We start from the raw sequence: 25,588 nt of genomic DNA, 5'->3' as shown, positions 1-25,588 counted from the left end.
ATTAAAAAATAATCTTTATGTGCAATGATGTAGGATGATAGCAATGAATAATATAAGTCTTCAAAATACTGAAAACACTATATAAGGGTCGTCAAAGAAAAAGATGAATTTGTTGAAGTTAAAGGTGGTAGCCTGAGAATGGCGTACAGGAGTCGAGTGCGAAGAGATAAGAAAGATCAGCCAGATCTGTTATGTTGTAATATAATGATAATGATATAATAATCGAAACCGACCGGTAAATATTTTTCTAGTATAAACCTATAACAAAACATTTCAAATGTATTATATACTATATTTTCTTTTTGTGCGATTACCACGTTCTAATAAAACGTCTAAACTACAATGGGTAATTAAAACACAATTACTTTAATTCTTGACAAAGTAATGACACAGATTTGTTAATTTTTTTATACAAATATTCACAGCACCACTCGGAAACAGCACAAGAAGTAAATGTCATATACACACTTTTACATATGCATATATGTTATATATATATATTGTATGTAAAAAAAAATATTTTTAAATATATTTGAATTGTCAATAAAGGAGAAAAATTAATGACAAAGAATTTTTGAAATTTGCGTTTGACATGCAAGTAGAAATTTGTAAAGCACATAATTGGTCATTGACAAAAAAACCTATGAGTACCATAAAATCGGACGAGTATGTGAATTTAATACATTTATGGGTGTGTTAGTATATGTTATAATTAATCTAAAGGTATGGTCAGAGTGACGGATGGCAAACATTCAGAACTATTCACGCTATGGTCAAAAAATAACAAAGGCTTTTTACGCTGACACTAAAATAAAGTGGCGTTCACACACGCATAATGTGAATCATGTTTATTGTTTCGAATTGTTGGTCGTTATTAGTCGTCGTATTGTTTTTAACAATCAACAACAACTGCTAAGCTATAGATTTGTAACTACATTTCTACCTCGCCGAATGATATACAAACAAGCACCTTCCCGGATTTAATCATTAAACTTTTGTTATTTTCTACCCTTGAAACTAAAGCATTTAAGATTTTAAACCTTTAAACCCCAGTGAATATGTAAAGAAATACATTATCATATATTTTTACAAATGTTTTTAAGTAAAAGGGTGTAGGGAGAGAAACTACCCTTGGTTTGTTTTTACATACATATATGATGAGTTAAAATTTCACACCTCATTTTAAAAGAATTCTCTTCCAACAAGCAAAATAACAATTGCAACCTGTGCTTTCTGTTATTATTTTCAATGAATGTTTCATATAAATAATACAGGGTGTTTAATTTCAAGATTTAATACATTTATTTTTTATATTATAACTAATGGTTGTAGTCTTTATTAGATATTACTTAGTTAGAATTGCAGTTAAATGTCAAATACTGTGAAAAACACATTTTGGTTTAAAAATGTTAAGGATGTTCACGATGTAGGGCTGTCTTGTTCTGTTCTTTTTTACAATATAATTGTGAAAAGGCAACAACCGAATAGAAGTAGGAATAAACGGGGTATTAACTCCCAACGGAGCGGAGCACTGCTCCGTCTTGGTTAGGGTCTGTGCTGCAACAGACCCCAACCGAACAGAACACATTCCGCCTTCCGAATGAAAGCCAGGATGTCGGCCGTTGAGGACCTCCTAATGTCAGAAGGGGAGAGTAGTTCTCAACCCAGTGACCTCCTCCTGGTCCAGATCAAGGCTGGGCAGTACAAATGCTACGAAGAAAAATTTTTTAAAAAACAATATAACAATAGTTTATTTTAAATAGTTATATCTCAACTATCTTATTGTTCACATTTCATTATGGCTTTTTCAAACCTTTTACAAATTTGTTTCAGCCACGTTTAATTGAATTATATTGAATATATATAAACAAGATTTTATAATGATGTTTTGATATCTGCAGTTAGACAATGTTTGTCGTTACAATGAGCATAATGTTTTTATGTTCTTGGAATGTTCTTCATAGTGTTAGTTCTTAAAATATGAATATGGTGTTGCATAGTGAATATGGATGAAAAACATCATAAAGGAGTGTGTTCAATGTTCAAGGATCAGAACAAATATCGGTTCCATTCATATTTTTATAACTAAATTAAAAAAACAGTGATATCACCTGTAGGCTTTTAAATTAAAGTTCTGGTCGTTTATTCTAGCAAGAGGACTAAAATATGTACTCAAGATAATTACACTATAATGTTGAAGAAACAAAATAAAAATACACAAATCTTGAAAAAAATGAGTGCGTATAGCTGCAAATATAAAATAATGTGAACAATAGTTGGAGAAAACAACCATATTTGAAAATATTAAGATATAATATAGTATAGTATCATATTTTGTATAATATATATGTATACCTTCGATTTACTTATAAAAAATGACGACGTTTAGCTGTTAATAAAAAATATTGTAAAAAAGAATTTGAGAAATCAACTATCTTTGATAATATTTAGGATAAAATAAATAGTGTGTATTATTTGATTTACAAATAAAAAAAATAGGTGCGTTTAGCTGTTCAAATAAAATAATGTGGAATAGTATTTGAGAAAGCAATCAGCTTTGATAATATTCAATATATATTATATTGTATATTATAATATATGATTATAATTACATTAACATGTAAAAAATAAGTGCGTTTAATATGCAATATTGTGAAAAAAATATATTGTATAATATATGTATATTATTTTATTTATTTAATTAACAAATTAACGCTTTCAGCTGTTAAGATAATATTATATGAAAAATAATTTCATCTTTGATAATATTCAGGATGTAATATATATTGTATACATATAATATATATATGTGTATTATTTAATTTGTATATAAAATATAAGTGCGTTTAGCTGCTAATATAAAATATGTAGAAAAAATTTAAAGAAAGCAACTATATTGGATAATATTCAGGATAAAATATATATTGAATTATTTATGTATGTATATATATTTTTTTATTTTCATATATATTGCATTTTAAATAATTTGTTAGTAAACTTTTAAAAAATTGTATACTATAATATGATATGAAGTATATATTATAATTAAATAAGATTTATATGTTAAATGTGTAGTCTTTACATTTACACGGTAGAACCTATTGAATCACCTTGTATTATACTCATATACTCATGTTGTACAACACATTTATTATTAAAGCTACCGTTGGAAGAATTTTTGGGTCGTTAGTGAAATTAGTGGTTGTTGGCTTAAAGAACACATGCGAAGAAGATATACGGAAAAGCCCACCAAATGCGTTTACATATCTACATAATGCAGAAGCAATGTGTCTGTGGTATATTTTCTGTCTGTGTTTCTGCCTGTTGACATATAAACTGGAAGTTGAAAAATGTATGCGTAATTTTTTTTTAAGGGAAGTCTTCCTCATCGTACTAAGGGTATAACTATTGTTTTACGACACTTAAGATAGGTGTGCGTTTTATTGCATTTAGAATGAGTGTTAGAAAAATAAAATTAAACTGCAGTTAGTCTACCACAAATGCATGAATAATAATCGTAAAAATAAATGTGCAAACAAAATGTAACTTTAGATATTTACGCTAAATTAAACAGGAAAAGGATAACACGGAACAGTTTTAGGGATAAGGTAATGTATTATTATGTTAAAATTTATTGCTTTGCTGCACTGCATATGTTAATATTATTAAAATTAATCTTAAAACATAAATAAAAATAAAAGTTGTTTGGACATTTATAAACACTTTTATTGTTGAACTGGAAAGTATCCACTCGTATGTTATAATATCTGAGCAATGTAAAATAATTTATAATTAATAAGGAAATAATTAAAGTTCTACATTAACTATATTAAAACAGCATTATTTTTATTTTTTTACAACATGTAAGTCTAGACGTAAATTACACAAACAGTTGGTAGATATTTGGATAAGACTCTTGATATTGCCTTTATGCATGCAATCGCAAGGATATTATTATTGAAAACGATTTAAAAGTACTAAGTGAAAATGCATACGGCACTTAGAAAAATGTCGACGGTCGGTGTTGTTGATTTGATGAAAGAGCTACGTTCATAAAAAGATTTTTAATTAATAGAGGAACTATTTTGGTGGAATAATCAGGTTGAGGGAACATTAGCCGGCAACATAGGCGTCTGGAGAGACTCAAATAATTCAAAACTATTGTTATATTTTTTTAATACTTTAATAAATATTTATAAAATCACTAATAATGCGCTTAGAATAATATAACTATTTTGTTAAAATTTATTAAATTTTATTTCATAACTAATGTTACATTTTTACAGTACTTTCATTAATAACTATAAATTCAGTAATTATGCTATTTCGAATTTTATTCTGCATACTACAATAAGAATTTTGACAAATAATAAAAAATGCTTGTATATAGCATATATATTATTTGTCAAGAGCATTAACTTCACAAGAGCATCAACTTTTTATTTACAGCACAGAATACCAAAACCTTGACAAATAAGCAAGATGGTGAATAATTGTCAATGCTTTGCAAATTTGTCAAGTTCATGGAATATGGGGGTACATGTACATATATATATTTTAATCAATATTTTTTTTAGCTAAGGAAATAAAGTTTTTCTAAATTAAAGTTTTTTTAATAAATTTTAATTAAGTTTTTCGAACAGTAGTGAACTACAACTACAACAACAAAAAAATTCATTTTATATTATTTTAATTAATTGAATTTTTAGCTAACTATATAGCTTTTTCGAGTATTGTCAAATACCTATCATCAGTGGTCTTGGAAATTTAATTATTCGTAAAAAATTATTTGAGACTGCAAGTACCACGAATCGAACTGGTGTCCTGCCAAATTTGAAGCTCAGAGTCAGTGCACCTTAACCAACTGACCCAAAGCCGTACTTGTACTTTTTGTGGTGTTTTGTTAAATTTTAATTTTTATTTATTTAAACATTTACCTTTTAAAACTTTAAAGATATCTGGTAATAAAGCAAGGGTTTTGATAAAATAATCCTAATAGTACCGCCTGCAATGTCAAACGTCAATTAAAAGAATTATAGTCAGACTATGACGTGTGGCGCCACTTTTAATAGGCATTTTTAATGCAATCATAAACGACGCCTACGAGTAAACAAAAGTACCGGTATTAGCATAATTTATGGCAATTACACCGATTTTTACCTGTATGTTACATGCATTGATAGCTAGTAATTGTGTATGTCAGACAATTTTGTAAAAAATATTTGCTTACAGTCAGTCAAAAAAGGAGACAAATTCTTGCACTTTCAAGGAGTAAAGTACATACATGCACATATACATTTTAGGATTTGTCATGTCAAAGTGAAAGTTGTGTTGTAAAAATGCATTAAAAGATAAAATAAAAATTTTTTTGTATATGAGTTTTGTGATTCATAAAAAAAATATAAAAGAAAATTGCATTGATTTATGGCGCCAAACGAAGTGACGGTAAATATTGGTAGATAAGCTATTGGATATTAATTTTGTTATTAGTTTTTACATTTTATTTTTCTAATAAAATTTTATTACTTATTATTTTATGATCAAAATTGTTGTTTTGTTTTGTTTTGTATTGAGTTAATTGGTCAACCACTTTCAACTATTATTGCAAATAAAAATGAGCAAAAATGTTATTTGTTATTTTCAATCTAAATAAATTGTTGCATATATAATATACAGTGAAAGCTCTGTACATCTTTTTTAAATGCGCAGTTTCGGTAGTTCCCATTATTCATTTTTTTTCCAAACTATATTCTTTCAAGCAGTCAGCCGTCTTATTCAAAAACAAATTGGTAGTTCTGTCGGTGTACGATTAAGAGACCTTCCACTATATATGTATATAAGAAAAAATGTACATATTTCCTAATGACAAACTCATACTCATATCAAAACATGAACTTTGTTTTTAAAATATTAGTAACATATGCAAGCACGTGCAAAAATTATCTACAGAAGATCTTAAAGTGTCAGTTATTATTATGAAAAATACGAGCTTGTGTTATAGGTAAAATTTTTTGGTTAGTGGTTATATGTACTTATATTGTACAAATGAAATAAATTATATATGTATATACTATTGAAGAAAACACGTAAAAGGTAAAAAAAAAATAAATAAAAAATTAAGTGTAAAAAATTAGACTTATTTAAAGACGTAAGAAACGTTGTAGCTGTATTGTATCTCAAGGGTGAAAGTCTGAGATACATCTAACGAATAGGAATTCTATGGCTTATATGTATGTATATATGTATGTATGTGCAAGGAGTTCGTTGAAAAATGTTGTGAAAAATATGTTGTAGGCCACTTGTGACATTCCTTTTTTTATGTTTATCTTTGGGTAAATCAAGTACGTGATTTTTATGTGGAAACGAATTTTGTGTAGATAAGAAATTGGATAAGATTTTACTATTTCTTGGTTGCAACAAACAGCTATTAAATAAAGTATAATTATAAAACTGAAGTTGCAGCAGCATCAGTAAAATTTAAATTTTTATTGCTTTTGATAAAACACAAGGGAATAAATTTAAACTCTAAGGACTTGGAAAATAATATATGACAGCATGAAATATGTAAGTAAGTACGTAGTAGAAAGATCAAGCAATATATATCTTTAATTAAAAAAAATATGTTTATTTATCCTTCACAGATTTGTTTTTTTTTTTAAATTTAATTTGTTTATTTAACCTGTAGTCTATCTTTGTTTTTTGTCGAAAAGGTGATTAAGTACTTAGGTTATTGTTTTTTAGAATATGTGCATATGTATATGATTACTTACTTTACCATGGATATCTTGTTTGTCAATTTTTTTTGGTAAAATTGAAAATATTAATTATTTAAAATATATGTCAAAGATGAGTAGAAAACTGTCCATCATTGGCTAAGAGAAAATTTAAAATCCTCGAGGTTCTACGGCAAGCACTTTCACGACCCTGTTCTTTATAAGACAGCTTAAGTACCTCTTGACAAATAGCTTCTGAATTTTTTCTGGCGATACCTTACTTGGTTGCAAAACCCACCTCCTCCCAATCTCTTAAGCCCTAGCACCTTTTCCTCTGACCTCTTGCTAGCTATTACCTCATATAACACTTTCATGAAAGGTATTCAGTTGCATCCATCATCCCTCTTTACAGCAGTGACTCTAGTCACCGTGGTCATATAGTCTACAACCAACCCAACACCAGCGCTTGCACAATCATCTTGCCCCCTTCACTTATCCCACTTCCACCTCTACCTACCACGCCCATGACATCTGGCTTAGATAAACATAGACTTATAGGTACTAAGCCTTTTGATCTTAGCGCTCTCTCCTAATTACTGGAATGAAATTTTCGTATTGCCCTCTTGGGCAGAGGCGAAAATCTCCTCCATTCATTCTTAAGAGGTGGCTGTAGCTACTTTTTACCTACTGCAAAAAATACATATGCGGTTTAAATAAACGTCAATAATTACAATAATTAACGTAATTTATCCAGATATAGGTCGTGTGCGAGTTAGGCTAAGTTGCGTTCTAAATGAGGCAAATTCTAAGTTATGCCGATATGTAGTGATGTGTCGATACGTGTTGATAAATGGCTATGTGTGTGCAGTGCAAAAAAATCCCAAAAAATTTCCCATTTGGTTTAGCATCAACTTAGCCTAACTCTCGCACACGTCCATAATATTTATCATTTAGTAATAGAATTTGAGAACTTATAAGTACGAAAATATTTTTAATTTCCTTTTAGTAAATAACAAAATGCTTAGTATGCTATCCAGAGTACTTGATTCTTATTTCAAAAAACTTACTTATATACTTATATACAATATACAAAGAGGGTTTAAATAGTTCAGAAATTAGAATTTGTCATTTTAAACCCCCTTCAAATAATTTATGGTTTTAAAAATTTAAGAGTTCAACATTTTATTATACGGACATGAAATTCAAAACAATAAAATAGACTTCAGTACAACTACCGATACGCACTGTGGGTTTTATAGTGAGTGCAACTAAAATCTCAAATTGTTAAACAATTATAAAAAAAAAATAAAATTTCTCCGGAATAAACAAAATATTTTTGTTATTTCAAAAAATCATTTGAATATTTGGTTACAGCGTATGTTGCCACCATTTGTCAGTGTCAAAAGTGTAAGTGTTACTAAACATAAAACAAGAGCAGGCGTACTCTACACTGTCAATCTTTCAGCCTAAATTCTACACTGTAAAGTGCAATGAAATACCATTTCGGTTAGAAAAAAAAACACAAACCTATAATTTAAAAAGAAATAACAAAACCGAAAGAAATTTATAGCGGAAGTGTAAAAGATACACAAAGTGAAATGAAACATTTGACCGAGACCTTGCGCCATGCCACACTTCATAATTTTTTTTTTTAATTAATGAGGAGGAAAATGTTCAAAATATTTAACATTAATTTCTATCTACGCTGCACTACTCACAATGCCACACTGTTGAACAATCCTTGTGAATCTATTTGCTCTCGACTGTACTGCGGTATTTTCTTTTTGTTTACATTGCATTTTGGAGGGAAAGTGTTAAAAATTTGTTTACTTTGTTTTATTTTTGTTTACAAAACAAAAAAATTTAAATTGATTTTCGCTGTTCTAATGTAGATTCATACACTTGAAAAAAAAATTAACCTTATGCATTATACATTTATATTGAATATGTAAATATAATTTTTGATAATTTATTTATATTTGTGTTCAAATTGACGAATCTTTTGACGGCTGTAAAACAATACAATACATTGTGATTATTTATTAAGGCGCCTCAAATCACAAATACATTATTTCGATTTAGAAATTATAATAAATATTGATTTTTCAGTACAAGGAATGGATTTGTAATATATATATTTATTTATTTACATATTCATTTCCATTTCTATTGATTACAATAATTACAAACAGAAACTATATATGTAACTATATATGTATGTATAATCTTAACACTTAAAATATTTCTTCACTGTTTCACATATCCTATAATTTTTATATTGTATAATGTATGTGAATTAGACGATTTATTTGTAAAATATTTATTAACTTACTAAGAATTAATTTATGCTTACGAACAAATCTTTAAATATGTAAATCTATTGTATTATATGGTATATTATATTATATAAGGATAATAATGGGAGCAGCTATTTCGATTTATTAATAAATGATTTAATTAATACTTAACAGATTGTAAATAAAATTTCATAATTATAAAAAACACATACTTCATGTATAGTTAGAGGTTAGGTTATATTATGTTATAACTACCATCTTTGATATATCAAGAATGGAATCCAGCGGGCAAACGAAAACCTGGTAGACCACGTACCACATGGAGCAGATCGGTGTTAGCAGAGCTTGAGGCAACAGAACTGAACTAGTCACAATTCAAAATATTATCTCTAAATTTAATAAGACATCCTAATTGAATTGAGACCTTATGCTCCCAAGTGGAGTGAATAAAGGGGAAAAAATACCTTTGTTCCTAAGGATCCACTTAGACCTTTTTTCCAATGGTATGTATGTTGATCCTTTTTTTCGAGTCAGCGCAATTGTGCACTTTTACTCTTTGATAGCTGGGGGTTCTGCATCTCATTGACAAATTTATGTATTTCCTATAAGCTTCATGATTATTCAGTGATTGATTTAAGATCAGCGTACCTCCCCGTGCGGAGAGTGTTTACTCTAAGATTAGATAGTGGTAAGTAGGATAGTATGTCAATTTTCGCATATAACTTCAGGGCTCTGTCCCTTATGTCCGTATAATCCACTTAGGTCTATTAGCCCATTAAATTTAAGAACACATAATGAAAAAATTAAATTTCTTAGTATTATTTATATACATATATATTATATACATATATATATATGTATATAAATAATACTAAGAAATTTAATTTTTTCATTATGTGTTCTTAAATTTAATGGGATAATAGACCTAAGTGGATTATACGAATTAAGTAGTAAATAAGTATTTCTCTAACAAATTAAGGTTGGACATTATGTTAATTGGAAATACAGTAAATTTATGATTTTAAACGATTTCAAAGCAATTTAAAATATCTGGAAATTTTTTGTTATAGCAATGGCGACTGAAGATTTCTGAAAATCTGAAGACTACAAACTACACATATATATCTAAACTTTTTCCATTCAATTTTGATTTAAGGATGTGGAATATGGGCATTAAAAATTGGATTACTAAACAAATGATTTTATTTGAGCGTAAATGATTGTGAAAAATTTGCAGGCACGTAGGAAGTAACAATGATGCAATGGTATAAGGTACACGGCAAAAAAAATACACTTCATTAAGGAGTAATGTATGGTTAACTTGCAAAGATCTCGATATTGTCGTCATCAAGAATATATAATATAATATGTGATGAATGAATGCCGTGTGAAGTGACCGTAAAACAATGAATGTATGGAACTATTTAATTTTAAATAAATCTTTGTTTTATCCAAGACTGCAATTTTAAGAAAGTTTAGTAATATTTTTTTTATTAGCTCCTTATTTTTTTTTATTATTTAACTGTTAATTTTTTTACTATTTTTTCATATTGTTTTATTTATTATTTTTTAAATAATTTCTTTTTTTTGTGGTTTTGTTGACGTAAAATTATTAATTTAATTTATATATTATTAACAAATGAAAAATTTATTTTGAAAATAAACGTATTGTGTATATTTAATTACTCAATGTTTATTTATATTTCTAAGCATATTTTTTATATTTTTCAAGTCAATTGTAAATGTAGTCATAAATAATCCATCTACATACATACATAAACTCAAAATATTTATTAGAACGCGGGAAATATCATGCATTATATTTATAAAAAAAATCTTAAATTTGCTACAAAAACAATTTATATTGCAAACTAAGTATTATATACAAATCTTCTTACTTGTTATTAATATTAAAGCGAAGTATTTTTTGCAGATTTTAAACCATTTACATAGTTTTTATTTTCAAACAAAAAAAGTAAATGTAGTCCTATTTATAAAATACACACAATTTCACATAAATAATTTTGGTTTTTTTTTTTTTGTAAATATTCATTCGTTTTCTTATCAATAATTTAAAAAAAGAACAACTCTTGATTTGCAAGTATTTTTATTATTATTTTATTTCTTTTAAGTAACAAAGTTAAATACACAAATTTTAATCCATAAGCACTTCTTAATAAATATGCGACTCTTCCGACACGCTAAAACACACACGAATCGCAACAGAACCTTTTTAAAACTGTTCGCCGGCGCAAGAGTAGACCAACAACAACGCCATGGAATATCATGAAAAATGAGAAACTAAAAAGAAAATTTTAATGCCGCCATTATTCCAGTGAAATTCAATATAAACTCTCTTCAGAACACAATTCTTGTGTACAACATAACAACTACAACAATACGAAAACTATGCTGTAAGTTAAGGGATGAATACGGCTTGCTATTTCATTGGAAGCATTAAGAGAATAACATAGTTTGTTGGAAAAATATACATTTTGTTGTTGTTATTTATGTTGTTTGTGATGCTTCAACTTTTGTTTGCATGGAAAAACAAAAAAAAAAGAAAGAAATGCATAACCGTTATAAAATTAAGAATAATAAAATACAAACATAAATCCAATGGAGTAGAGTACAGTAGAACAAATCTGTGCTCTGAAAATGAAAACTATACTGACTACTCAAGCAAACAACAACATTGATACATTTTTTTAAATTATTTTATATATTTACATATACTTTTAAAATAATTTATACGTTTATTTTAATATTTACTTCTTTTTGAATTTTATTGTTAATAAATAAAATATATCACACACAAAACTGTCCAATACAACATATTGCATTTTTAAAACCATTTCTCTTTTTACACATCTGCCTGGCAGAAAAATTGTGCACTTACACAAACACACACATAACTACGTGCAACAGCAATGCACAAGCCAGCTAAAAAATAGCAGCATGCAGAGTTGTACATGGTTTTTTGAACCCTCGGCAATTTCCCTATTGCCTGTTTTTATTACTGCTGTAATTCTGTCGTATTGGTATTGCCTGCTTTGTATTATTTGTATTATTTGGGTTTTTGTCATTTTCTCACATTTCTGCAATTTTTCATTTCGGAATTTTTTTCATATCATTATCATTTGGACATTTTTGTTAATGTTTAGCATAAAGCGCAACTAACCCGACAGTATGATTTGAAATCACAAATTATTAAAACTTGACGGTATTATCACAGAATTTTTATTTTCTCGACAGTAAAAAAGCACGTAAATCGATAAGTGTGAAAAATATTTAAACCAAAAAAAATCTGTTGATAAATGCACGCACTTCTTTTTGGTATCTATGAGCGAGAAAAATTCGCAGCACGTTCGTATGCTATTTTTCTATTTGGGAATACTGGAAAGTCCTTTTGATAAAAATAAGAAACGAATTCTTTTATTCCTTTAAACTCATTTTAGCACTGCGTATTAAAATTGTGTCAGTAGGGAAATAATACCTACACATTTTTAATGAAAAAAAAAGAAAAGTAAAAAATATATACATAACTATGTATGTAATGTGGATTAATTTATTAGAATTATTATAAAATTATTTAAAAGCATCATAAAAAGTGGCCCAATAGAACTGCAACTAATTCTAAATTGAATTGACTTTATTCGATCTAATTGTGAGGAAGCATTGAAAATTTGATTCAATAATCAAATATACCATATATTCTTCGGTATAAATATACCGATGAATAATCGCTTTGGTAAGAAGACCATAATTTGTGTTTGCTGGGACCACAGCGGTATTGTGTATTACGAACTCTTGAAGCCTGACGAAACCATTAATATACAACGTTATCACCAACCAATGTTTAAATTAAATCAGGCACTGATCGAAAGACGACCGGAATAGATTAGAAAATATGGTGAAGTAATTTTGTTACTCGACAATGCGCTGCCCCACACAGTGAAACTAGTGATTGACATCTTGATGGGTTTCTGGGATTGGACATAATACCGCGCCCATCGTACCTCCCACACCTGGTGCTATTTGACTATCACCTATAGGGCACGTGCAGGCAGAGCAGGATTTCAGCAATTGGAAAATGATTAGATTTCAGGGAGTTGGAAAATGGCTGGACGAATGGTTTATTGCAAAAAACAAATAGTTTCTCTGGCATAATATTTATAAATTAACTGAAAGATGGGCAAAAGGTGTAGATGTCGATGGAACTTAACTGGCATGTCTTTTTTATACAGTACTTTCCACAGAAACGAATGCCTTCTTAAGATTGATAAAATCTACATACCTTGAGCGTCAGGGCTAATGCTTGTAAAAATAATAATAATGTTAAGAAGGAAAGAGTTATAAAAACTTCTCTGTAACAAACAATTTTTAAATAAAAAATTATTTTTAATTATTTATCATTAATTGTATAATATTTATTAGTATAATGCATGGGGAACCACAACATTGACATGCAGTTGGTAAGGCGTAGAACCATTGTAGTATGGCAGCAATATTGGGACTCAGATAATCGTAGACGATGGACCACAAGGCTTATCCCAGAATTAAAAAACTGATTAACAAGGGACTTCGGCGAGGTTATCTACTACCTCACTCAGTTCCTGTCTGGACATTTATATTTCAACAGCTACCTCTAACGCATGCGCAAAGTAGAGTCACCAAATTCCATATATTGCGGAGTCTCGATGTAGGTCACACCAATGGAACTCTTAAATAACTAATAGGTACACTATCTCGAAGCAATACTAACGTAGTCCCGGGGTAGAACAAGGTCTCTACGAATAAGGGAGAGTGGTTTAGTCCGTCGGGCACTCACTTTCCGGGGCGCCGGATTGTGGTCAGTGCGTTGGCATTGCACTACTCCTTGCCGCAAAAAAACAAAAAAAAATTTAGTATCAAATCAAATTAACAGTAAAGTTTCTATATAATATTTAAATATTTGCTGATCAATTATAATAATAAATAAAAGATACCCACATTATATTACTGTTTTTGGTATAAAATATCTACAAATTTCCGTAAAATACGGGTGCATTATAATATGTAATTTAATTGTATTATTCACTATTTCCAATGTCAATTGATATTGGAATTTTAAACGAATTTCTAGTTGCACTTGGACAGCTGTGCCCATTTAACACTAAACATGCGACAATATTCCTACAGAATGCACCGCTATCATTAACATTTGTTGGCATTATTTTAATTGAATATTAATTTCCTATCCACACTGCAGTATTCTCAAATATGCCTTGAATATCGTGTTACACACGTGGCCAAGATGTGAACATACCCAGTGCATAGCAGTTTCCATGTACAAATCGTAATAGTTTTTTATGTATGCGATTATTGTAAAATGAATGCAAGGAAATTTATACCAACAATAAAATAAAACTGACAAATTTCATGACGGATTCATGTCATGCCCTGGCATAAAATGAACCCAACATTTGCTACGTGTCTGCTTCAATGGTTATAGGGCGCAAGGAATGTAATGCAAAGGAAGTGTGTATATTTGTGTTTATGGAATATAAACCGAAGCTATACTTAACATAAAATTAGGAAAGGAGTTGAGGATGACATAACCCACGCGAACATGTGCCGTGTGGGATTTTAAATTATAAGAAAAGTCACTGTTGTGGTTGTTGGTTTTGGTCTTGTTAAAGTTGTAATTATTGTTATTAATGCATATAAAAATAACTAAATTGGTTTACCTTTAAATAGAATATAAAATAAAATACTTTCAAATAAAATTTCTCTCTTCCGTCTCCTTCTTATATTTGCAACATTGAAAACTTTTAATCGATTTTTTATTAAAATTTTATTTGATATTTTTGGGCTTCATTTAACCCTAATTTTACTTATAAATTAATTTTTTTTGGTTTCTATATAGTAAAGATAATAAGAAGGGTTAAATTAAGTATAACTCAATATACGAAAGGTACAATTGAAAAGTATACGTTTTTTAATCAAAATTAAAAAATTAAAAGCGTGAGCTGCAGAAATATATTTTGATAAAAAGAAGGAACGAGCCTGTAACTAATTATTAACAAAGCATTGTTAATACAAACACATTATCTAGAATAAGTTTAAATTGCTTTTTAGGAAATCAAAATATCTTATAACAAGATCTGTACCCACCAAAAAGAAAAACACTCTAAGCTATATCTTATAAACTATAGTCGTTAATTCTTATATCAAAGCTAGACAAACAAAATTAAGTACAAAAATTAAATTTTTTGTGAAATCGTCGATACTTTGTAGAACTGATGTAGAAGTCATAACAAACAATCGGTTCCAAAATCAGTCAGTTTTATAAATCGAAGGCATTAGTGCTAACACTACAATTAAAGGTTCATTGTCCCCCAGAAAAGCAAACCATGCAAACCATGATAACTAAGATATAACTCGGGTCCGCGGGTAAGGGGTTAGAATATTCTCCGGGTAGGCATGCCTGTCGTAAGAGGCGAGTAAAATCCCGGCGTTATGCCGATACTGTTTTGAAGTGTGCATGGTAGTAAGTGACACGGCATTTGCGACACCCAAATGAAGGTATGAATCTGGTAGTACGGGGGTCAGGTACCCGTAGCTTCAGCTGTCTTGGACAAGTGATGGTTAGCAGAGTCGTAGTGGCTGTAGTTAATACTCGGTACTTGTTCATCATTCGTTTAGCGTAGAGCTGCGTATTTAATACCGGATGGTGAGATCCAAAGATCAGCAGAGTTGTTGGTAGGCCTCACTCCTTATCAAGAAGGAAAACACATAACTTAGAATGTCCAACGAAGCGTTTATCGGTGCATTATCTTGATACATGTGTTTGTAGAGCATCGTGGTTTAAACTTTCATGGCAGGTACCCACGCTAAACAACACTGTTACGACTCTGTATTCTTCTTTTACCTTATATCAAAGCCGGTCTTTTGAAATTAAACTGACTTCATTTCAAACAAAGTCATTATTATATGTATGTATGTATGTATAATGCACATTAATATAAATTAACACAAAATACTATTTTATTGTCAAAATAGATATAATCGCGTAATAACAAAATTTTAACGCACCCAGTCTAAAAGCTATTAAAGTCTTTCAAATTTTGACCATTTATTTTCATGCAAAAGAGAATTATTCGTTGTTATTAGTGGATTATTTCAAAAAATATTTCAAATTTTTTCAACTTAATTGTATAAATCACGATTCTTTATTCACTAATTGACTAAAAGAATATTTAATTGAAGAAAAATATTTATTTTCAAAAATATACAATAATTGAGTGTGAAATATTGGCGTAATAGGAGATAATGTTGAAGAAGAAGAAATTATGTACGCCAGCATTTCACTGTTGTCTGATTATAGGAAGTCGACATTAATATATATTTAAAATGTATCTTAAATCAGCTGTAGCCTACAATACACTTTTAATCAGTATTGTTTGCAATGCATCAACTGTTCGGGTATTCTCAATTGCTTTAAAAAAGAAAAAAATCTCCAAAGAATAAAAATTAAACCCATAGACACTGTAGATACGGCTGAGTATGGCTGTCATACAGCAAGACCACTCAATACGCCTACACAATGTAGAATAAAAGGTGAAGAACTAACATGAACTAACATGGGATAATACTTAGGAAAGCGTACTGATGGGAGTGTAATAATACAAACATTATTATACTGATACTGGTACGTTTATATGTACACTATATTGCATATTGCTTCCCATTTTATATTATATATGTATCCATGTACTAATGTTCATGACAGTATATATGCATACAAGTATATATATGAAAGTATATGAGTGTATAAAAAGTTTTTACTTTATACAAATCAACAACGTCAATGTCAAGTCTTGAAGGCGTTTTCTCTGTGCAATTTTTTGTAATTCTCCTACATCTCTACGTACTGCTCCCATTCATTTTATCTTTTACTTACTTTTTTTCTGCAGTATTTATCTTTTTTACATTTGAAGTGGGTGCATTATTCATTGATGAAGTAAAATGCATTTATTTGTCTCTTAGTCTGCCTGTCTGAAGATACAATTTTTCTGCTTTCTTTATTGTGCCTTTATGAGTCTCCTTTATCGTTTGGATACTAACGTCATTTGACAATTGATGTGCCTTTAACTGTTACTTCAAAAAAGATACTTTTTTCTTCACATTTGCATTCAGTTAAAGATTTTATTGTAAATTTTAGTACTAATTGCATATCATGGTCTTCAGCTTGGGTGATTAGTAATTTGAAATTAATCTTATTTTTAAAAGAAGAAGCAAATTATAATATAAATATGCGTAAATATTTCTTTTCGATTGTGTGATAATGGATTTTCAAATTTATATGGAAGGAACTATTTGGATTGTTATAGCGTAAATTTATGTTTTACAGAGCTAAGAATGTGATAAGCATAGAAATCTTTCTTTAAAAACTGGTCAGGAAGAGTCTATGGAATATCTGATCACTAACTGTGATGCACAAGGCCACAGAAGAAACAACATTTTAGGTGCATATCAACTAGAGGATGAATACCTTCGAAAACTCCCTCCAAAGGAGCTGGTTCGATTCCTCGAGATACTGAATGTCTACATACAGAATAGATCAAGCTGATCGCAGTACAAAGGGGACTTAGTCTAACTCAAAACTCCCCATATCATTGATCACCATTGATCATTTACGACAATGAATTACCACTCATCACTCCTGATGCAGTTGTAGAAAAATTATTTTTTTTATGATAATTAATAAATGAGTTTATTTGATGGAATCTAAATAATAGAATTTTTAAATACAAATCCAAGTATATAAGCTTTTACTAAAAGTAAAAGAAAATTTTATAACCTCTTTGGAAAATCAAAGGGATAGTCTCTAAAATTAATATAAGAATTCAAATGAAAACATCAAAACTTAATAACCATTTTTTACAACAAATTTTATGTAAGTCTATATGGAATAATACTTTCAGAAATACCATATGTTCTTGATGCCTAGTTATGAGCACCTTATTTGTAACCCCGTAAGCGTTAATCTTTTGGCATGTGCATTACTTTTGCAATTTGTGGAAGTATTTTTTACTATTTTTTGCACCGTACAACTTATCAACGCATTTTAAATTTTTTAAATACTACGCACTCTTTAAAATATATATGAAACATATTGTAAAATACGTAAAATGAATAAATAGGATTATAATAAATAGATTCGATTATATGCGAGGTGGCAATGCATATAAACATGTTCAGTTGTGAGTTGCCCTGCTACAAATCAAACAGTGAATGCGAGTACACGTTTATGAAACATAATACTTCGGGAAAATGCATTAAAACTTATATATTTAATTCTGGTTCGATGCGTAAGCATATTCATTGTTAAAGTTCAGAATTAAATTAGAAAAAACAAAATGAAAATGTAACTATCAGATAGAAAATGTGGCTATTAGGTTCTATCAAATGTTTGTTCTGCTGAAGATTTTATATTATTATCAGTGATGATAGATGCATAGACAGAGAGACGATCTATCAAGTATAGGGATAGCGTAATTAAGAATAGTTTGTATTCTCTTTGATATAGGAAGGAATGATGTTGTAAAGTATGATATAGTGCGCTATGATATAGTACAGTATAATGTAGTAAGTCATAACAATTGAGTTATTATAACACCACGCTTTCAACTTTGACGATTATTATTTGGAAAGAACTTTATAAATATACATATAAAAAATTGTTTCTATTAAACACAAGAAGACTTCCTACTTTCTTTTTATCATTTTCCTTTTTTTATTGTTTATTTGTTCTTATACTCTAAAAAAATAAAATATAATGAATTTCAGTAAAGAAGAACAACAAGCTAACAATTAAGTGTACCGTCAATACCGGTTTTCGCTATTCTTTAGTACGTAATTTGTTGTTGTTCATAGGGTTTTCTTAATGAAATGTTCTATAGCTAAATAACTTTATGAACGAGTCCCAAAATATGGAACAACTTACTCATTCAGTCAATCACAGACTTCAAATATAAATTACAGATCATCTGCACTAATGTGATGCTTTCTTTTACAAGTCAAGTACAGTTTTTGCACAGTTTTTAAACTAGCCCCGGGCCGCACGATACCCATGGGCCGTGCTTTGGTCTATAGTCCATATGATTATATGGAAAACTATAGTCATATTGTTTACTAAAATAAAAAGTAAGTTTTTTAACTCGTACACTTAAAACAATATACAGAAATTGGTTTAAGAATTGGTAAGATAAAATAAAATAAAAATTTATTTTCAGCCTTATTATTATTTAAAAATGATGATATACTATATAAATGTGATCGTTTTAAGTGCTAGTGCGAAAGCATTGTAATTTATTTAAGTTAATATATAATATAAATGTATGTTGAATTCATATCAATTTCGAAGTAAGTGTTTTCACTTCATTTACGCAAGCAGTAAATGCTCATGTTATTTTTACTTGAACGACAAAATTTAAAGAATTAATAATTTAGTCTAAGAGGTAAAAAAAACTAAGCGAGTAATTGAAAAAGAGTACATTTGAATGACAGTTGAGTCAAAAACCGATTGACATTTTAAAAATGTTTAACAAAATTATATTAAGCCACATTACCATGTTTTAGTATATTTAGTATATACCGTGACGGTGTGAATCTACAATTAAACAAAAGTAATTTATTTTTGTTATATATATATTTATATATACTGTCCAAAATAATTTTGTAAATGATACGTTTATATTAACATAAATTATATTGATATATATTCAATTTAGGCTATTAATTTGAGTTCAAAGCTTCAAAGTATTAAATGCAATAGATATAGGATGTTTTTAAAATTAGAGCTTGAATTTCAATATAATATTTGTATGAACCGTTCAATAAAAGCTAAAAAATTAAAAATTAATGTATTTGTTTAATCGTATGTAGAATAGAACTCATGGAAGTTGAGGAAAGATTCTTAAATATAATTTTGATGATAACACTGCTGCATAGGAATAGTTCTGATAAATTGAATTTATATACCTATTCACTTACTATGTATGTTAAACATGCAGTCTATGTATTATTTGATTCAAGCATATACATTAACGCCAGGTAACAGCACCAAAAAAATTTAAAAATAAAGAATAGAAATTAAATAATTACATGATAAAAAGTTTAACTTTATTTAATTTTATAATGTAGTGCACACACAATTGCCATTTATACCGATGTAAGCTTGACCAATTTCGATTTACTGTATTGATTTTTTAGTTAAGATACAAAAATGTCAGTAAAATTCTAACATCGTCAACACATTTTCAAGGAAACCCGTCAACATTTTTCTTTTATTTTTGATGATTACATAGGGTTTTGCTTTTTCACTACTTTCAATTTAATGTTACAAATATCCGATTAGACATTTATGTAAATTTAAATAGTACGTGTAATTGTAATGCATAGACTAAAGTCAAAAATACTGTCTAGTTCAGAGTCTGATTTTATTTTAAAACTAAAATAATGCAGGTTATGCAAACAAAAAAAAAAAAAAAATAAAATAAAATACTTTGTCGTTTGTGATGAGTAAGGATTAATTAAAATAGCTTAGATTTTTTCTTCGCTAATTTCATTTTCTCAGGACCACAGTTTTGGATTTCTGTCATTGAGTAGTTATTTTCAATACTTTCATTTTGAAGTGAATAGAAAGAAACCTAATGTTTGCCATTACTAATAGGAATAGGAAGTAATAATGGCAATATATTGAAATTTTATAGGTGCCATTTTATCAGAGTTGTTTTAAGAACTTTGGAGTTTTAGGCTCTCATTAAAAAAAACGCGCATACTTCACAAAATTAACAATCTTTTTGTTATTTTTATCATCAAAAATTATAAATTTTATAAATTACTATAAATAACTTATATTCACAAAATATATGGTCTCGCTCGTACGAATCGTGGAGTAACATTAGCATGACTTTCTCGGTATTACGTTCCTAGATTAAATTCTATAGACAAGAAAGAATAATATAAAAGCATGCAACAAATAATGTCTCTCTACAAACAGAATAGTATTCAAATATAACAATTTAAAATAAAAATATAATTAATTAATTCAATTATTCTACAGCTGATTTATGATTTCGTTCTAATATAAAGTGAATTTATTAATAAAAATTTTCACAGCAAATTAAAAAAACTCCAGAAAAATGTGCGAACATAAAAGTCAAGTACGGTTTTGGGTCAATTGATTAAGGTGCGCTGACTCTGAGCTACAAATTTGGCACGGCACGAGTTCGATTCCTGGTACTTACAGTCTCAAAAAATTATTCTCGAATAATTAAATACAAGATTTATTTCTAAGACCACTGATGATGGATATTTGACAGTACTCGAAATAACTGTATAGTCAGCAAAAAATTCAATTAATTAAAATAATATATAAAGAATTATTATTATTGTAGTTCATTACTTTTCGAAAAACCTCTTTATAAATAATTAGTTAAAACGCTGTCTATTAAAGGCATGCACAATTAAAAGATGCCAGTTTTGCTCTGAGGATAGTACAACTCTGTCTCTTATGCAGATTCTGATATTTAAAAAAAATATTTAAACTCTTTCGAATGCGTTGATTAGGCAAGATATAGAAATTTCATAGTTGAAGTCGTTGAACAAATGAAACTAAAATACATACTAAAAATAGATCTTTAAAAAACAACCACCTTTAGTAATTGTGTGGGATGTGTGTTAATGAAACCGTGCGAAAGCGCCTTTTGAACATAAAACAAATCGAAATTATTTAGATAGCTTAAACAAATAAAATCAAGTATCACATTTTGGGTTTATGCATTATTTTTTTGAGTCATTTGATTTATCACAGACCGTTTTAAAAATTCTCGATACAAAATTTATAGAAAGCTCTTTGTCCTATTTTTTCTATCGTGAACGTCTCAGAACACTCAAAGCTATAATTGTAAAAACAGCAGCACATGTAAGCCACTTAACCGATCGTGCTCAAATCTGCATTTTAGAAGCGTTTTTTAAATTATGGATACTGGATATTCTATAAGCACCCTGTATAGTTGGTTTGTTAAATAGTTCTTAAATGAAATTAAATAAAACCGAAAATTAAACTACATAACATAATTCAATTGTATTTTATTGTATTTTGTATTAAATTATAACTAACGTATAAAAATTTTTTTTTTAAATTAAACATTTTTTTATTCTTTTTTTTAAAAGATATCAATCAATCAACTTATTCAAAGTTTGTAGCACAGAAGATGACTGTGCGCTGAGTCGATATAGCGAAATGCATTTCCTTTGCGCTTTTCTATACTTTTCTGTATCTTTAAGCGGATAATAATCCAAATAAAATGCAAGAACTATTACAATTTAACTTTACTGAAAAAAACTATTGTTCAGTAATTTAATGCATATTAAAGAAAATAAAAAAAACGATATAAATAAAGTGATACTCCGGCAACACTTAGAAGAAAAATGTAAAGCAATTATCCATTTTATGCCAAGTTCCATGCAAAAGAGATACAAAACTCAAGTGAAGGGCAATGAACTTTGCAGAAAGATTGAAAATTACGATCTTGTAATAGAACAGTAAAATATTGGATATTAAAAGGCTAACATTTAAGTGCAAGGTATTGCAGTATACCAATGAATATTTGCCATTAGGTTTAAGGTTTATGACAAAATAAATTACAAATTGTAAAATTCCATTAATTTAATAACTTATTGCATTGCAATAAAGCGCCCTATTTGGGGGCTCTAGTAAAACTGCAACTGCTCTGCAATTTAATTTTATTTAAATATATATTTTATCTTTAAATAAATTGGATATAAATTTAATAGAAAAAAAAAGAAAGTAGCAGCTATTTATTGGTCATGATGCTCTATAATCAAAGATAAGTGATATACGCTTATATACTAGCACGTTCACAATAATGAAAAGAAATTTTGTAGGGAAAATTTGTACAAATTTTCTTGTTAAAATAAAGTAAATTAATCGAGAAATCGTGCGCTTAAATAAATTCGAAAATACTGCAATTACAGTTGAACTGAATTAAGAGTCTGAGATCTACAATAATTTAAGGCGGAAATTATATTGTCAAACTAGCAGAGGTTAGATATTACAGCGAAAATAACGGCATAGTAGTGCAGGTGTCCCGTGCTCGTATGTGGGTTTGCAAAGATATACGGAAATTTATCCTTATGTATGTAATATATTACAGCATTCATAATATATCTTAAAAGTAAATACCACTATTTATCTAAACATTACCACAGAAACCAAAGCGCCACGTAATTATCTGTACATACCACAAACCGCAAGTCTGTTAAAAAGTAATTGCTTGGTTTAATTCAATTTAATACAAAGCAACCGCGAATTAATATTGCATTAAAATTTTAAAATAAATAAACTAAGATTAAAAATTAAAGTATAAAATCAATTAAGTAGTTAATTTTAAAACATAAAATTGAAATCTTTTTATAGAAATGATATTATATACATATATATTCACGATCACAAGTAATGAACTTGATAGAAGACTTACAGTGGCAAAAACAAAAAAAAACAAAATAAATTTTGAGTATTTTATTGTCGCCCCTTTTTAGTTTTACTTAGTTACTGAGTTCGTGAATGCCATTAATATTTATAGATAAAATATAAGAAATAGAAAATGTCCTACTTCCTTCCTACATATGTAGTTAGCTCCAACTACCAGGATATAAATATAGGAGTAGTATATTTTATATATTTTTATACATATTCTTATCTTATATTACTGCAGTTAAGATGGTAAAGTGTAATTTAACATCTGTGTATAAATTTATAGCTAGTTTTGGGGCCTTCAAATCAATCACAAATGTAAAGGCGAAATCAAAAGCTGTAGTGTTACACTGTTGATCTTTCAATACATAACTGAAGCAAATATCGTTCATTTAATTTGGGTTCCAGCTTACATTGACATCTTAGGATATTATAGATTTAAACTGGTAGCATTATTATATATACATATTTGAGAATTCCCGTATAATGTTTTAGGTACCTTATCAGATAAAGAAAAAAAATAATTGCAATGACATAGAGTGATTGGTAGATAGAATGAACCTTCAAATCTATCGAACGAATGAACTGGCTAGATGCTGCACCACTTTTTTATATATTACAATAATATTAGAAGCACAATTTTCCGTATTCTTCTTTACATGTCTTAAAATAAATAGCAAAATCAGAGAAAATCTGCCAGTTAGAACTTTGCAGACATGAGCAAAATTTAACATTAAGCAGTGTCAATGTACTCATGTCTGTCATAACAAGTCTTTGCTTGAGAGATACACAATCGACTGGATTAAGTACTCATAGCAGATATTATTGTAGTAGCTGTCAGGATGAGGGCATGGGGGGAACGATTGTTTTACTGTCCATCTCTCTCTAGACAAAGAGTTAATTTCTTACATTTTTATATTAACAATGTAGCAAATCAGAACTAATCAGGACTTAGTTGATCTAATAAAACTTTTAAGGTTAGTTATTAAGATTAATTAAGTTATCTCAACCTCGACATAGTTGACCCAATACAACTCGTAAGGTTAGTTATTAAGACTAAACAAGTAATCTCGAGACGGTAGACTTGATTGTCTCATAGTATCACCATGGATTTGAATAATATCGTAAAATACTCGTATTATACCGACTACTTGTCGCAATATGAAATTATGCTGAATGAAGAGAAAATAGTACGCATAAATCATCTTCTATGTTTTTGTCCAGGACTGCAGAGGAAGCGGAACTCTTTAGCGTTATTTGGAAAACCAAATAGTTTAACAGGGATAATACACGTAGACAGATATTAGTGTAACTCGTCCGTACCAGGTAATTTACAGGGTATCATAATAAACAATAGATGTTTCAGATTAGAAGTGTTGATAGTTGTATCAGTTGTATTACCCTCTCAACCTGACCTGACCTAACCATCACAATAAACTCCATTTGTTTCTATATTCATTATTTATGAAACTAATTTATTTGGTTGGTTTCTTATTACTTCGTAATGTTACTAAATTTAGAATGCCAATCTAATGACTACACCATGCGTTTAGGTCATGGCGTGCATCAAGTGTAATTAAAATTACATCAAAATTGCAATTGCAATTGTTAAGTTTATCTTTCATTTGAAATGAGAAATTTTATTAAGTGCATCTTAAGCAAATTGAATATAAAATTTTATAAAGATTAAGAGATATGAAGTTTAATTTATTTTTTATTAGGCCATCTGATAATTTAACTGTGGCTATTATTATCAAAAAGCTTATATCTTTAATTTAATGATCGTTTTTAATTGTTGGCGGACAGACAAGGACAACATTAAATAGACGAGAAATAATAGCATATACTCATATATTCGTATACTGTAAATACGATAAAAATATTTTCATGTAAATATAAATATTTTACGATGAAAAATGAGAGAAATTTGAAGTTAAGCTGATTTAATTTTTAAATCCACTATGCACTTTTTGTAAGTGTATAAATATCAGTTAGGTTAATGCAACTCATGCTTAATCCAATGCTTTGCA

General features: G+C 28.6%; 1 protein-coding gene across 1 annotated transcript in view; it reads right to left on the bottom strand.

Moving 5' to 3' along the window:
* The window catches only part of LOC119668875 (neurotactin), a 34,129-nt gene that overhangs the window by 7,930 nt on the left and 611 nt on the right, over positions 1-25,588 (bottom strand). The window lies entirely within an intron of this gene.

The sequence above is a fragment of the Teleopsis dalmanni genome, chromosome 1, assembly GCF_002237135.1.
Source record: "Teleopsis dalmanni isolate 2A chromosome 1, ASM223713v2, whole genome shotgun sequence".
NCBI lineage: Eukaryota > Metazoa > Arthropoda > Insecta > Diptera > Diopsidae > Teleopsis > Teleopsis dalmanni.
Note: the sequence above shows the minus strand (reverse complement) of the source record. Positions and strands in the feature narration are given on the sequence as shown.